We start from the raw sequence: 15,634 nt of genomic DNA, 5'->3' as shown, positions 1-15,634 counted from the left end.
CTGTAAGTGGCAGAAATTGCACCTGTGTTTTTGTGTATTGCAGGTTATTCTTTTTAAAATTATTGTACAATATAAAATTGATACATACCTCAATGTATCCATTCTACTATTTGTGAATATTTTATTGCTTTAGTATCATCAGTGATTTATTTAACCAATTTTCTCTTAAATTTAATTTGTTTCAAAATTTTAGTATTGTAAATTGCATGTAATAAATGTCTTTACACATAAATCTCTGCCCATATTTCACATTTATTAGTAAGAACAGATTAATTAGGAATTTCCCTGTGAAAGAACTACTAGGTTCTTTTTTGATGATAATTTGAGTTCTATAATATTACCTACTTCTACCTTTAATTTGGTTGATTCATTTATGCCATAGCACTACCAGGAAAGATGATAGATTCGTTTTTTATTTACCTGAAACTCTTTGGAAGTGAATTGGATTTTTAAAAATAATAGTTGAAGTTTAAAACTCCAAATATCATGAAAGGAAAAATCATGATAATCTCTCTTTTGAATATTATCTTTCTAAAAAATATTTTATTTACCTTTTTTCTTAAATGGAATTTAATGGATAAATACTTACAACTCCCTTCATGACTCATTATTATGGAAATCAATTAGTGGTCTTTAGTTCCCCTTCTTGGGAGACAGCCAGCACTGTGAGAGCACCTTTATTCTACGGCTGATAGCCGTGGAATCTGGGAAAAACAACCTTTATGGAATCTCCTGTCTTTCTTCTCTGTCAAATGGAGACAATAATACCTACCACAAACAGATGATATGTGGATTAGAAGTACTTGTGATACCTATGAAATACTTAAAATCATGGCAGATGGCAGACTACTTACAGATGCTATAAATGACAGCTAGGAAGATTTTGCACTTGAAAACTATAAAAAGCCTGGGCTGTTTTTCACCGCAATAAATCATGTTTTTACTTTATCATGACTTTAAGTGATATGTTTATGTGTGTGTATAAACATGTATATTTATGCCCATACCTATAGATAATGTTAAATATATATAGCTTGTATGTGTGTTTGGTAATAACCAACAGCAAATTACCACATTTGCTGTTGGTAATAATATCTCCTGGATGTTAGCAGTCTCTTAAGCAGTCTCTCCTGAAAGTCTGGAAACTAAAGTCCCCTTAGCAGTATTGTGTTTAGAATAAGAGTAAATAAAAAGTCATTAAATGATGACATGAGAATAAGACCTCTGAGTAAAGTCATTAGACTCTAATGAAAGTCATTAAGCTCTAAATGACCCATACTTACTTTAGTAGTTAAGGGTCATTTTTACTTCGCTTCTTTATCTACTGGTGAGAATTTTGAGTAAGTAAGGTTGTAAGATAGCTGGTTTCCAAATGAATGCTATTAAACTGTAAATATTATGATATCTAAGAATTTGTTTATTTTACTTGGGTATTTATTTTTTAGCTCCTGGAAAGTCAGTGCTCTATGAAAGTCATTTGTCTCTAACTTTAGACCAAGAATAAGAAATTAAGGGTAAGAGTTTATTCAAAAGTCTTCTACAGATTTCAGAGCACTGTTTCTGGAATGGTTTAACTCTTCATTTATTTCTTTTTTTCCCATCAAGTCTTAAACCAGATAGTGATCATTATCAGTTAATACAAAATTTTAAACTAAAATTTTCCCCAATATTAAATTAAGAATACTCAATGGAAAGCAATGGGACCATCAGCGCAGCAGAAGAAGAAATGAATGGGAAATCGAGGTGACCCTACACCCTGTTTTAGTTCTTAGTGTGAGATCCTCCTCCAGAGCAATGCTTAGCTGGGGCCCTGTGTGCATGGCCAAGACAGAAAACACTAGACACTTATACCCCAGCACTGGGGAAGCAGGACTGGCTACATAACTTGTGGAGTCCAGTGAAAGATGAAAGTGAGGGGTCCCTTGTTCAAAATTATTAGAGATCTTGAAATAGTGACAGCAGAGCATGAACTCAAGCATGGTTGTCCATAAAGCTGGCCTGTGAGGAAGCACTTCCTTACAGTGGTCCTGGGGGTGACTTTACACCAGTGTAAGAGATGAGCTCTTCATCCCTTAGCTGTTTTCTCCTAAATTAGATCTTGCTTAAAGGAAAGGGGAGGGACTATTCTTTATTGATCTTAACTATGTATCCACAGAATTCTTGCATCTTATTTAATTCTCATAGTACTAGTAATTCTGCTAGGCAGATGTGGTCACATTTTTATATATGTCCAATAGAGTCAGGATATTTAAGTTTTCAAGGTCCTAAGAGTTTCGCACTCTGGATCTTTGGCTTCCTTCACCACACACCCTTTTCTTCTCAAGCATCTGCTGAGCTGGTCTTTCATTGACAAATGTGCGCATCTCTTAGAAAATGTTCTGGATTGTTGGGAAGCAGAGTGAGGCTTGGATAACACTGTAAAGTTCTTTCCATCTCTGGGTTTAGGTGATTTTCAAATATAGAACAAAAAACAAGTCAGCTCAGAATCTACGTTACAGTATTCTGAAGTTTTTCTTTAGGCTGGCCACATATGTAATTACTTAGCAAAGATCTACTTAGTGATTCACACCCAAAGCCCACTAGCAGTCCAGGCTTTGTGTCCATAAAAATAAAGTAGCATCTATTTATTATTTTCTAAAGGGTCCCTAAGATTTCTCATCCATTTCTATAAATGATTCTTAAATTCCCTCAATGAGTTAGAAAACTCACTTTTGAAATTATTTAGGAAACTATGTAAAGCTAAATCATTTTTCTTTCTTTTTTTTTGGATAGATACAAATTCCTGAGTTTATATAATTCTAAAGGATGTCTCTACAAAATATCTTTTTAAGAGGACTAAATTAAATAAAACTCAATATTACAAAAATTAAATTTTAAATGAAAATAATTGTGAGTAGGACAGAAATGAAACTATTCTATTATTTTTCTATTTCTGGCCTATACATATGATAGATCCAGTAAACTGCTAAAATTATCTAAAAATGCTGAAGGACACATTCTAAGTTACTTGGTAAGAAAAAAATGTAATAGAGAGTATGCATCTCTATCAAATGAAATAATAAGATACACTTTCATGAGTGTTTGTACTCCAAATAAGTAATTTTTTAAATTAGCTAAGTATTTTAGTACTATATGGAAATATTATATGATTGAAAAATGAGGTAAGACCTTGACTGAAATTTATCTTATTTTTTATTTTTTACTTTGCTCAGCATACAATAGATAAGATGAACTACAATAAGTTTAGTTGTTGGGAGTCTTTGTTTGGTATAAATATTCTGCTTTATTTATTTAGCTTTCAGAAAAATCCTAAATTGCTTTCAAGTCCACTTAAAGTTTATAGATTCCTTTGGAGAATATGTCTTTGTAATGGCTTTGGATGGTAAATTCTCTCAGAGCTCTTGAAAAGTGAGAGTAAGTACCTAGGATAAACTTTCAGAAAAAACAATGTACTAGAAGACACTCACCCTGATTTTTACAAAAGACTGTCATTTTCTGAATGAGACTAATCAGCTGAAAATAAATAGCATCTTTCTAAGTATGAATGGACGGTTTTAAAAATTGATATGTTTGTTTGTTTTCAGTTTATTTTCAATTATTGTCCACATAATCTTAACTTCTACTGTGAAAGAAGTAGAAGTAGAGATAATAACAATCTAATAAAGAACAGAACATTAAAATTTTACTCATGGATATGCCATTATATTCATTTACTTAACAACTATATATATTTCCTTAATTATTTATTTTAATCCTCATCGAGGATATTTTTTAGAGGGGGGAGGGAGAGAGAGACAAAGGGAGAGAAAGAAACTTTGATGTTTCCCTGACTGATCACTGATGTGTGCTTGTGTTTCTTTCCTAAGCCCCTCTAGTGTGGATTGTTTTGGAGTTCAGGGAAACAGATTGTGTCTCCAATGTCAGCACTTTTCTAAAATGTGGCTTTGGGGAAATAATTGAATCCTGCTGTCTGTGAAATGGGTGTCAACATTTCTTTCCATAGATCCCTTGAGAAAATTGTGCAAATAAGTGAGACCGCGTGAGATGGTTTATACTTCTTGAGGAATAGAATGCATAGGTTGGAAATGCAGGAATGCTGTTTCTGAAATTCATGCAAGTCCCCTTTGTCACTCATGGTTCCTTTTTTACTTAGGTATTCATTTACTTCCTGGGATTTATGGACAGTAGGTAGGCTTTTGTACAATATCAGTGAATCTAGCACCATTTTTTTTTTTTTTTTAGTTTTATTGATTTTTTAGAGAGAGAGGAAGGGAGATAGAGAGGTAGAAAAAATGATGAGAGAGAAACATCACCCATTGGCTGCCTCCTGCATATCCCCTACTAGAGATGGAGCCTGAAACCTGGGCATGTGCCCTGACCAGGAATTGAACCAGTGACCTCTTGGTTTCTGGATTGATGCTCAACGGCTGAACCATACCAGCTGGGCTTGAAATTCTTAATGGGCAATCCACCTTGCTGCCTCTCTTGACCACTTCTGTTAGGACATTTGCTGCTCTTTCACTGGGTGAGACTTCTGTTCTGCCAGTTAGTGTTGATTTTGATCGTTTTTAGTCTGTTGAGCTTGTTAGAGTGTTGTATATTAAGGAAATGTATATCAGTCTTCAATGATCTCATCCTTAGAATGAGGCATTATAGGTTCCTAACACCTTTCCTTCTGTCTCTATCTGGCACCCTGCCCTCCCTATCTTTCACTTTCAACCCAACATGCTTTTAAATACATCTTTTTTCAAGGCTCACACAGATTGAGCTGTGTGTGATCTGTAGTTCCATGTTGCATTAGCTTCTGATACTATCTGCTTTTATTTGCTTCAGCGAGAGATACCCGGAATAGGTTATTTTTGATGTGTTGTTAGTTACATTAAAGAAGGAGAAAAAAATAACAAAAGAGACTGAAGAACAAAATGGAAAAAGAGCCCCTGACAATGTGAATGTGCTTGTACAACCTTTTTCGTTTGTTGACAAATTTAAATGAAAATCTCAAGCTGCTTTTCTAAGTAACTGTCCATGTCTCTGTTTTCCAGTCTTCACATGGCCTGTTTCATTCCTCTTGACCCTTATCACTTGGTGTATGACTTCTCTATCCCATATTTCCCCAAGTATAGTAAGCACAGAAAGTGAATGACTACAACAACCATGGATTGTAGTAGGTGGATCAATCCTAGTACAATTGATCACAAGAATCCAACTTCATCAGCCTTCTAACTACCACCTCTTCCTCTCATCCTCCCACCCCCTTGCAATAAGAAGACCAACAATGAAGTGACAGCTTTCTTTTGACCTTTTTCTTTAAAAATTTCACTCCCCCAGTTGAGGAATATATTAGAGTGACCAATCTTCCAGGTTGGCCAGAGAATTTCCCAGACTTACCATGAATAGTCCCATGTCCTGGGTACACAGAGATGGTTGTTCAACCTACTTCTGATTCATTAGCAGGAGAACATGAAGTGAATGTTATGTCATACTGGGCTGCATTCAGTCTTTTTAAATATATTTTTAAAATTGATTTTAGATAGAGGAAGGGAGAGGGAAAGGGGAATGGAAACATCAGTGATGAAAGAGAATCATTGATCAGCTGCCTCCTGCACGTCCCTTACTGGGGACTGAGCCTACAATCCAGGTATGTGCCCTGATGGAGAATCTTACCATGACCTACTGGTTCCTAGGTCAATGCTCAATTACTGAAACAAGCTGGTTTGACTGCATTCAGTCTTTTAATTGAAATCAAGGTTGTGTCTTCTACCAGGTAGATAAACAATAGTCCATTAGTCAAATTCAGCCTGGAGCCTGTTTCTGTACAGCCATGACTTAAAAATATTTCTTATATTAATAAAGAGTTGTTAAAAAATGTGAGTATATGACAGACTGCATGTGGCCTACAGAGCCACAAACATTCACTCTGTGGCCCTTCACAGAAAAAAGTTTGCTGAACCACAGATCAAGCATGTCTTCCTTTGTTGTGCAACAACAGGGTTTGGGATGCTCAACCCAAGTCGATTTTTCTAATGAGGTGCAGGAAGAATATAGTGACTTTGATTATTGAAATCAGATTCCATATATGACTCTCATCAGTCCTTTAATTATTAATATTTTCAGTATTCTGGAGGGAAAGATAAGCAATGTATAAGGAGCACAAATGATACAGAATTTTGTTAAAAATAAAAATGTCGCTTTTAATTAATCTTAACAATAGTGACTGAATATAAGGAGCTAATAGTTTTCTAGTACATGTTGTCGATGATTTCCCTGTATCCATCTGCTATAATTGATTAGCTTAAACCAGCAAGCCTTTCCTGGTCCAGGGATAACTTGTATCCTAAATTGGCCAAGAGTGAAGGAAAGGACTTACCTTCCATGGACATTAAATAAAGGTATATGTGCCTGATAAGTTGAATGATTTTCTCTGCTTAGCCTGTGAAATAGTTTTCCTTCCTTCCTTCCTTCCTTCCTTCCTTCCTTCCTTCCTTCCTTCCTTCCTTCCTTCCCTCCTTCCTTCCTTCCTTTTTTTCTTTCTTCCTTTTTTCTTTTCTTTGTTCAGAGGAAGGAGGGAAATTTTGAAATCTTAGAATCTGTAACTTGTTGAGAGAGCTGACTTTCTGTTGCAGCTGGTAGTGGGTCACATACAGTGTGATTTATATTCTTAAATTTAGAATCATCCTTACTGGATCAGATAATCTTTTTGCCTCCTTACATTGGAAAAGGGTAATTAACTCTTTGATAATTAAAATCTAAGGACTTTCCTGTGTAGCTTTTCCCTTATTAAGATAACTGTCGGAATACTGAGAAATGAAATATTTGGCTGTCATACCTGCTTCATTTCATTTTATATTCTTTTCAGGAGAATATTTTAAAAATCACATACAAATCTCAAATGTTTCCATTTGTTTTCTTTTGGGACTAATAGCATTCTTTTTATTTGAATGGGAATATTTTAAACAATAGAATTATGAAGATGGATTCTGTTTATTGCTCTTTGGAATATATAGCCTATCTCCATTTCCGGTAGAATATCCTTTCCTGATGCTTAAAAGTGGCCTTGTTTTTGACAATTCTCAGCATCAAGATGACCCATGTGTGTGAGACTGACCTACTTTTCTACTTCTACATACCCTCTAGGTAAAACTTTTTTCGTTAGGGTTGAAAATTACATTAAACCCAGCTTAATACAGAGACCATTAACTAGTGGTCAGCTGATTCCTTATAAATTCATAAATGGGTTTGAAGAACTGTCTTGAAAATATAAGGTGTCCCCCAAAAATGTATGCACACACTTTGAATAGTTATAAAGGCAGTGTTCATTAAAATACACATCGTTTTCAAAATTGAGCTATCAGCTGTTAAAGTGTATATACAATTTGGGCGGCACCCTGAAAATGCATTGAATAGGTGGAAGAGGAAGAGGGTTGAGCTTTGATAACATTTTGAAGGGGAGCCTTGCTAAACGATAATACAAACATCTATGCATTCACTCTATAGACAGACAAACTGAGGCACCAGTGGTTATGGGAATGATCATGATCATAACTATTTAGAAGGCCGGTGTCAGGATCAAAATGAAGGACATCTGGCTTCCAGTCCAAGGCTCTTGCCACTTGATGAAAACCTTTGTCTGGGTGTTTTGTGTGTGAGTGTGTATGTGTGTGCATGTGTGTGTGAAGGGGGATGGTAAAACAGTCCTCAGACATGTTCTTGCCCCAAATCAACACGACTCTCTCTGTAGGGTAGGCTTTCCAGAAATGTGATTGATTTTACCAAGTGGTTTGGGAAACCTTTCTTGTTCTTCTGTGTGTCCAACCCTGATATATGACAGAGTTGGGCCCATATTATAGTGAATAGATTAACAGAGGATGTCATAATTTTGAATATTTAAATTTAAAACTATGAAACTTAGCTTGAAAATTAACTATCATTTAAGTTGCCATCTGTGAATACGTTGAAACCAGTGCCAGTCTAATTAGCAATCAGGAATATGATAATTGCTTTTGGCATATGAGCATGGAAAACTTCTCTGGAGTAAAATTATGCCAAGTTGTACATTTCTGAGTCTTTATTTCTTTCAAATTGACAGTGTTAATATTCTAATACTATATTACTTGGCATTCTGAGGATTTTAAAAAGTTTTGTTTTCATTTTTGAGCAAAATATTATCTATCTATCATCTATCATCATCATCATCATCATCATCATCATCATCATCATCATCATCTACTGGTCTCCTTAAGTCTAGAACAGTGTTTCTCAACATGGATACTATTAACATTTTGGAACAGATGATTCTTTGTTGTGAAGGACAGAGCTGTACATTTAAGGATGTTTAGAGGCGTCTCTGGCCAATACCCATTAGCTGCTAGAACCCATTCCCCGTAATCACAACCTTAAAAAATGTCTTTAGACTTTGTGCTGGGGTGAGAACACAGGTATTAGAGGATTTATTCCATATACCGATTTCTCGAACATAAGAGAACACATGACTAAAGCTTCTGAAAAAACGGATTCCTAAAGTTAACAGAAAGATTTTAGGGCTCATGCTTAGTTCATGTGCTGGCCAGGACATGGAAATGTTCCAAATATCTCCTGACCTCCCACATAGCAATGTTCAGCTATTTGCCTATAAAAAAGTCCCTCTTTGGAGAGTAATTTCATCTTTCTTTGTGTCACCTTGTTTGAGGAGCCATGAAATGCAATTATCCTTTGCCATGATTTGTGACGTAGCAAATGGAGTTGACATCTGTTTGGCAAATTCTGCAGACAGTCCATTTTTATTTTGTCCCCTTTGGAACTAAAGTCATCACCAATTTTGTCCTTTGGCCTTCTGTTGGTCTCTTGTTATAGTCTAAGCACGTTTGGCTTAAGAAACTAAAAGGAGAGAGACAAGGGGAGAGATCAGATCTGGCTAAACAGCCCTGGCTGGTTTGGCTCAGTGGATAGAGTGTCGGCCTGTGGACTGAAGGGTCCCACGTTTGATTCCAGACATGGGCACATGCCTGGGTTGCAGACTCGATCCCCATTAGGGGGTTTGCAGGAGGCAGCCAATCAATGATTCTCTCTCATCATTGATGTCTCTCTCTCTCCCTCTCCCTTCCTCTCTGAAATCATTTTTAAAAAGGCTGAACAGAAGCAGTGTTTGCCCCCAGCATTTTAATGCGAGATTGGGATATTTAAACAACCAGTGTTTTTATGGCAAGCTATTCACTTACTAATTCAACTATATTTATTGAACCTCTATATTGTGTGAGGTGTTTTTCTAGGTAGGGAGGGATGTGAATAAGACATATAATTTCTCTACTCTCATGGAGCGGCTAGACAATTAAAAAGTAAAGTAGTGTATAGGCATGATTATCCCTGAGAGCGGAAATTGCTCTGAAGAGTGTAAGAGAAGCCACCACGATAAAGAGAACAAGTGATGTCCCTTCAGGGGACCCAGAAACAACATTTAAAGTGGGTTCTGAATAGGAAGGAGCCAGCCCTGCAAGTGCTGGGGCAGGCAAAGGGGGCCGGAATATGTTGCTCCAAAATATGCCACTTTGGCATAAGGATTCTTTTGAATTGAAGGCAATTGAGAAACAGCAGAAAAGGGAGAAGTCCCCACCCTTCTCCTTTGTGCATAAAAGCAGGACACCAATTCGCCTTTATAAATGTGGCGTACATTTCCATCTGTCAAGGTGTTTTCCTGTTTCATATCAGGAGAGGAAAAAGCCTTGTAATCTCTGGAGAAGACTCTTAGACTAATCACAGGAGACAGCACCAGTCATCTCTGCATAACGCACCTCACTAAGCAATCCTAATCTACCATACATTTCCAGTCGCCTTTTCACAGCTTACCTCCCTGGGAGCCCACACTCTTTCTTTAGCTTTGTCTAGTCACTTTTACACAATGTATTGCCATTTGTTAAAGTGTTTACATAAGCTTTTGCTTCTAACCGCTTCTTAAAGTGTTAATTTCTTTTCTGTGAGGCCTCTCTGTATATAAAATTAAAAATATCAATTACATATGTGTGTTTTTTCTGCCCGGCCAGTATTGCTCAGTGGTTGAGCGTCAACCTATGAACCAGGAGGTTAAGGTTCCATTCCCAGTCAGGGCACATGCCCGGGTTACAGGCTCGATCCCCAGTGAGGGGCAGGCAGGAGGCACATGATCTTTGATTCTCTCTCATCATTGAAGTTTCTATCTCTCTCTCCTTCTCCCTTCCTCTCTGAAATTAATAAAAATGTATTAAAACATGTGTGTGCCTTTTCTCCTATTAAATTGTAGCTTGTTTGTTTAACTCCCAGTTCCTAAATACGGAACTTAAGAGAGTAAATGAAGAATTTTTTTCTCCCTTCCAACAGGGGAACATTCCTAAGAGAGAGAAATAGTGAGTTCAAAGTCTCTGAATCAAGGGCTACCCTGACATGTTTGAAAAGAAATTCAGTGAATGGGGTTTGCAGTCTAGGAAGGGGCCAGATTATGGGTGACTTTATAATCTATAGAAAGAAATTTGGGTATGTATGTATGTATGTATGTATTTATCTAAAGGGTTTGTTTGGCAAAAGTATCTTTACAGTTGTTCCTATGGAAAAATAACACAATAATAAATAATAATACAAGAATAAACTGTTTCACATACTCACAACTGTAAACATACTTTTGCTTCACCTTGTGTATGTGACAAGAAACTATTAGAGAAATAGGAGAATAACATAACATAAATTTTATTTATCTTAAGACATCTCACTGTTCTGGAAAGAATGATGATAGGGGATGAAAGGGCAAGGAGGGAGAGGATTCTGGGAAGATGACAGCAGTGTGAGAACAGGGTTTCCAGTCTTGCCAAATTGCCTCATAAAAAAAGTTAGAGCAACTAGATACCAAAACAAAACAAAAAACAATGAACAATATTTAAAACAATATTAGATGACAAGTTGTCCCCAAGCACCTCCAAATATAAAGGAGTAAAGACAACCCCCACACCCGCTGGTAGCATGTGCTTACAGAAGGGAGTGGAGGGAAGCAACAAGGTAGGTTGATTTTAGAACAGTAGCTCTGGATGAAGGGGTTTTCTCTCTCTACTACTGGGTGAGTACACGGGTCTACAATGAGAATGGCTAGAACATTCTAGTCCCTCTCAGTTGACTTGTTAGGTTCCTTCCTATGACGGCCCTACACTGAGGAGAACTGCTCTAGGAGTGGAATCAAAATCAAGCCATCCAGGGACAACAGAGATGAAGGCAGGAAACAGTTTAGCCCAAAATGATGGAGAGGAGCAGAGTGGGGACATCTCAGAAAGCAAAGTCACAATGCACTTTAACCCTGTGCACTTAAAACCAAGGGTGGAGGTCTGTAAAGCTAGAGAAGCTTTTCTCATTCCTGCCTCTTTTTAAAAAGTTCTCAAAAATGAATTTTAAATAAAATTATTTGTGCTGATAGAGAATATGGAGAAAATGTAGGTGATAATGATGCAACCAATGACATAGGTGAGTTTTCAATAAATAGTGGTCAAATGAGTCTACAGACCAAATGCTTATTTAGATAAATCCTAATGTATCAAGAAAAATAATTGATTTATTGATGTATTTACCTGGGCTCCTAGTAAGTTGTAGTTGCGAGGAACTGCCCTATGTGGTGCCTTTGTAGCCATTGCACATCCTAGCATACTCTTTTGCTGAGCTATAAATTCGGTTTTTAGAGAGAAGTCTGTGGAGGTTTGCACAGCATTTACATTTACCTTTCTTTCAATTTCAGCAACTTTTTAGCCAACCAAGTATGCATCACAGAAATCCTTGGCAGTGTAAGCTAAGGAAAGCGATGTTTGTCTGTTTTAATGTGCACTGTGTTGCGCTTTTAGATTTTTGACAAAGCTGAAGTGTGTAGGTTTGAAAATCAATCCCTACATTAAGTGATCATCATTTGAATTTCTTGTCAGACTATTTTTGTCCCTTTTGGCCCTACATGAACTGTCTAGTTGTGGTCTTTTGTTATATGCTGATTAACACTTTCATACACATTTTTTTGTTACAAAGCCTGTAACACGAGTTTTCCTCGAAAATGTTCCACCACAGAGTAAGCACTTCTTAAGCTACTGGGGGGGGGGGGGGAGCGCGGGTGTGGAAAGAGGAAATTTAAGAGAGAAAATAGGAAGATATAAAAATAAATGCTAGATATTCTCTTATTTAATAATACTTGATTGTTAGCTTTCAACTTAAATAAGCAGACAGCTACTTGTTGAGTCAGTTCTACCCAATTTCTGTGCCTTACATATGTGTTCCCAGGTGTCTTTTAGAGGAGCACCAACCCCTGCTATCAAGGGGCAAAGAGAGCTAATGGAATGATGCTGCCTTCCCAAGGAAGCCAATGGCTTTGAGGCCTGGGAACCAGCACCTCAGGGATTGCTCCCTCTGCTGGGAGCTATGGCCAGCATTTCCATCCTAGGGACCAAACTTTATCCAACTCCAATAGCACTAGTTAGAAGCTCTGACTCACCAAACTTTCTTATCCCACGGAGAGTGGTCCTTGCTGCTCCTTCTTACCGCTATTATCTTTCTCTGTCTCATGCCCTATGCCTGCTTCTCCTCTGAGGTTTTGCTGTAAACAGAAACCATTGAATTTCAAACACACCATCATTTATCATGTCAGGGGAACACCATGTATCCTGACTTTTGATTCAGAAAATGTGCTCATTCCACCTCTGGAATCCAGTCAGTATGAACGAAGGGGAAAATCTATTTATATTGTGCTGTGGAAAGTCTGAGCCTTTCTTGTTAGTGGAGGGAAGATAAGGGTCCATGAGAATTATCCCTGGCATTCCCTTTTGGAACCTGGGATTCATTTTGCCATGAAAATTAAAATGAAATTACTTTTAGTTAATTTGGGTGTTAGGGCTTAGTTAAATTATTTTAGTTAACTAATTTCTCCTATGCCATTATTTCTAAGAGCAAATGTGTTTTAAATTCTAAGCAGTAACTTATCAAACACCATTTGGAAGGAAGCCCGGTCATTGACTATAGGCTGCTTCTAAGAAACCCCCAATCTTTTCTGTGTCTCCTTCTTGTGTTGAAAACATACACACTGATGTCACATATGTACTCTAAATGTATACAGGGCGGAAGTTCAAATAATTATTCTTTAGTTAAATATTACCAAAGACTAATTTTGTAACCATGCAGGAAATATATGGATGAATAAAGATTTTAGCTCTGTCTTCAAAGAGCTCGTTTTGTGGGGGAGAAACTTCTTTCAATAGACAATAGTAGAAGGAAAGGGAAATCCTAAACCAAGTACAGTTTGCTATGAGAATTTACTCAATGGGGGAATAGTTCTGTCTGATGGGGCTGAGGAAAGCGCTAGAGAGAAGTTATATAAGCTAAGTGTCCAAGTATAAATGTGATTCTACTGGGAGGAAGGAGTCAGGGGGGCAGGCTATCCTGGGCATGAGCAAAGACAGCAAAGATGGGTCTTCTGTTTAAAACGTTGAGTGATATTCAGTTTCTGCTATTCACATCCCACATTTTAACTCTTTACTACAATCCAAAAATGGTTGTTTTCCTCTTTCATCCAATCTTTTGTTCAAATTTCTCAGTGCCTCTACATGTTTCAAATAGCCAAAGATACCGTCATGCTGCATCATCAATGCTGATGTCCCTGACATATCATTTTCTAGAAATAGCATGAGCATAAAAGGCATTAAGGTGCTATTCTGCTTCTGTTCACATTTCCCTACCAAAGCCTCCAAGGATTCTGCTTAGATAAAGGCAGGAAAGGTTGTTCTCACTGAGCATCCTGCAAATCTAAGTTCTATCCATTCTGCATTGTTCTCAAGCAGCAGCATGAACCGTACTTCTCTCCCCAAGATTTTGCATAACCTGTGCCTTCTGCCTTGAGCATTTTCCATCACCACTTAGCCTAGCTTATTCCTTTTTATTATTCAGAATTTAGTTTTGATGTGTAGCCTTCTCTGAATTTACAAGCCTATCAGAACATTGCATATTAGTTATCTCTACTTTATGCATGTATTGGGTGTCATATTTCTCCTATCAAATGACTCTGTGTTACAGTTGCTTGTTTAATTGTCTTTACTGCAAATGCCTTACAGTAAAGACAATTTGTCTTTAATTCTCAGTGTCTACCTATAAAAAGTAACTTCTCACTAAATATTTGCGGAATAAGTTAAGGAAGTTTGTATAATATCTTTGATTTATTCACCATTTGTTACTGCCAGATCCTTTAAATATATTATCTCATTTTAACTTAGTTTTCAGTATAATAATTTGTGAGAATTATTATTATTATCCATAGTTTTAGGTAAAGAAACTGAGACAAAGAGGAAACTTGCCAGAGATTTCACTGTTTCACATGGGGACACTTCGGCAGCTTGGTAAAGGTTTTTTTTATTTTCCTCCAATATAATTCCCTTTATAAGTCATTTCGCCTAATATCATTGTGTTGGTATACTCTCTGTAAGAGTTCTTTGTAAAATCCATCTTTTCTTTCTTTTTTTCCCCATTTTTTTTAAGAAATAGGAAAGTGCATTTGCCAAGAGCCAATAAACAGACAACTCGAGTGGTTTAAACTTGAAAGGTGGACCTCAGAAGCTTTAAGAAATTTTTAACCTTGACATTCTCCCAACCTAATTGACAAGCCTGGTGTTGGTTACTTGCTGAGAGAAGAGGGATTCTCAGTGTGTAATGTACAGGTCACTGGTTTTCAGTTGGGTCCATTATAATTTATTGGAGTCCTGACAGTTCTAGGTGATATAAAGAAGAAAGATTGGCTTTATTAGGTGATTTCTCCGTCTATGGTAGTGCTACTTTAATAGATAATAATGGTTAACAACTTGATGACATTTCCCTGGTTTCATTTTAGCATTTGGAAGGTGATGAATTCTAGGACTCACTAACGTTGAAATGAGCTCATTGTCCCGAATAGTGAGTCAGGGAGTCACAAAAAGTCCATTTTTCCTAAACTTTAGCCCTATGGCTTTCATTCCATGCCTCTCCAAGTACAATCTGACATTTGTGTCTGATTGGTTGAGAGCTCTGAGAAGCAATTAAGAGTATACTTGGATACCCATCTAAATGTTCCAACTTAATACATATCTACAGAAAGCCCAAGTGGTTTGCCAAATTCAAGAAGAAGGCTTTGGTATCAATTCATATTTAGAGCTAACCTTATGTATAAGCATCTTGGTGACCCCTTATTTGATTAACTTTTAGGGGCAACTGCAAGTACCCTGTCCCCCAAAAGCTCCTCTAATTTATTCCAAAATTCCAGAAATAAAATATGGGAAAAACTTTCCATGTCAAGATTTGAGGTTACAAATAGATGCAGAAATACCACCTTGGCTTACCATTATAATTTGACACATGTAATTGTAATAGTTCTTTGCTTAACTTCTTTGAGAGGGCAGGAGTGAAGGACATTAGAACCCTGGCCACGTGGAAGCAGAAAGGGGAAAGCTGGTTCATGGAAGGCAAGATGGTCATTTCATACTTGTTCTAAGAATACCCCTGTCCACTCCCATTTAGCTCCCGTCGTTCTTCCTCTCTTCCTTGTTTGGTCTTGGCATCATCTCTCCTAAAACTCTCTGCAAATTTTAATATAGGGCTTATTCATCACTCCAAAGGGCTGATATGGTGGGCA

Source organism: Myotis nattereri (assembly GCF_964212035.1).
Source record: "Myotis nattereri genome assembly, chromosome: 1".
Lineage (NCBI taxonomy): Eukaryota > Metazoa > Chordata > Mammalia > Chiroptera > Vespertilionidae > Myotis > Myotis nattereri.
Note: the sequence above shows the minus strand (reverse complement) of the source record.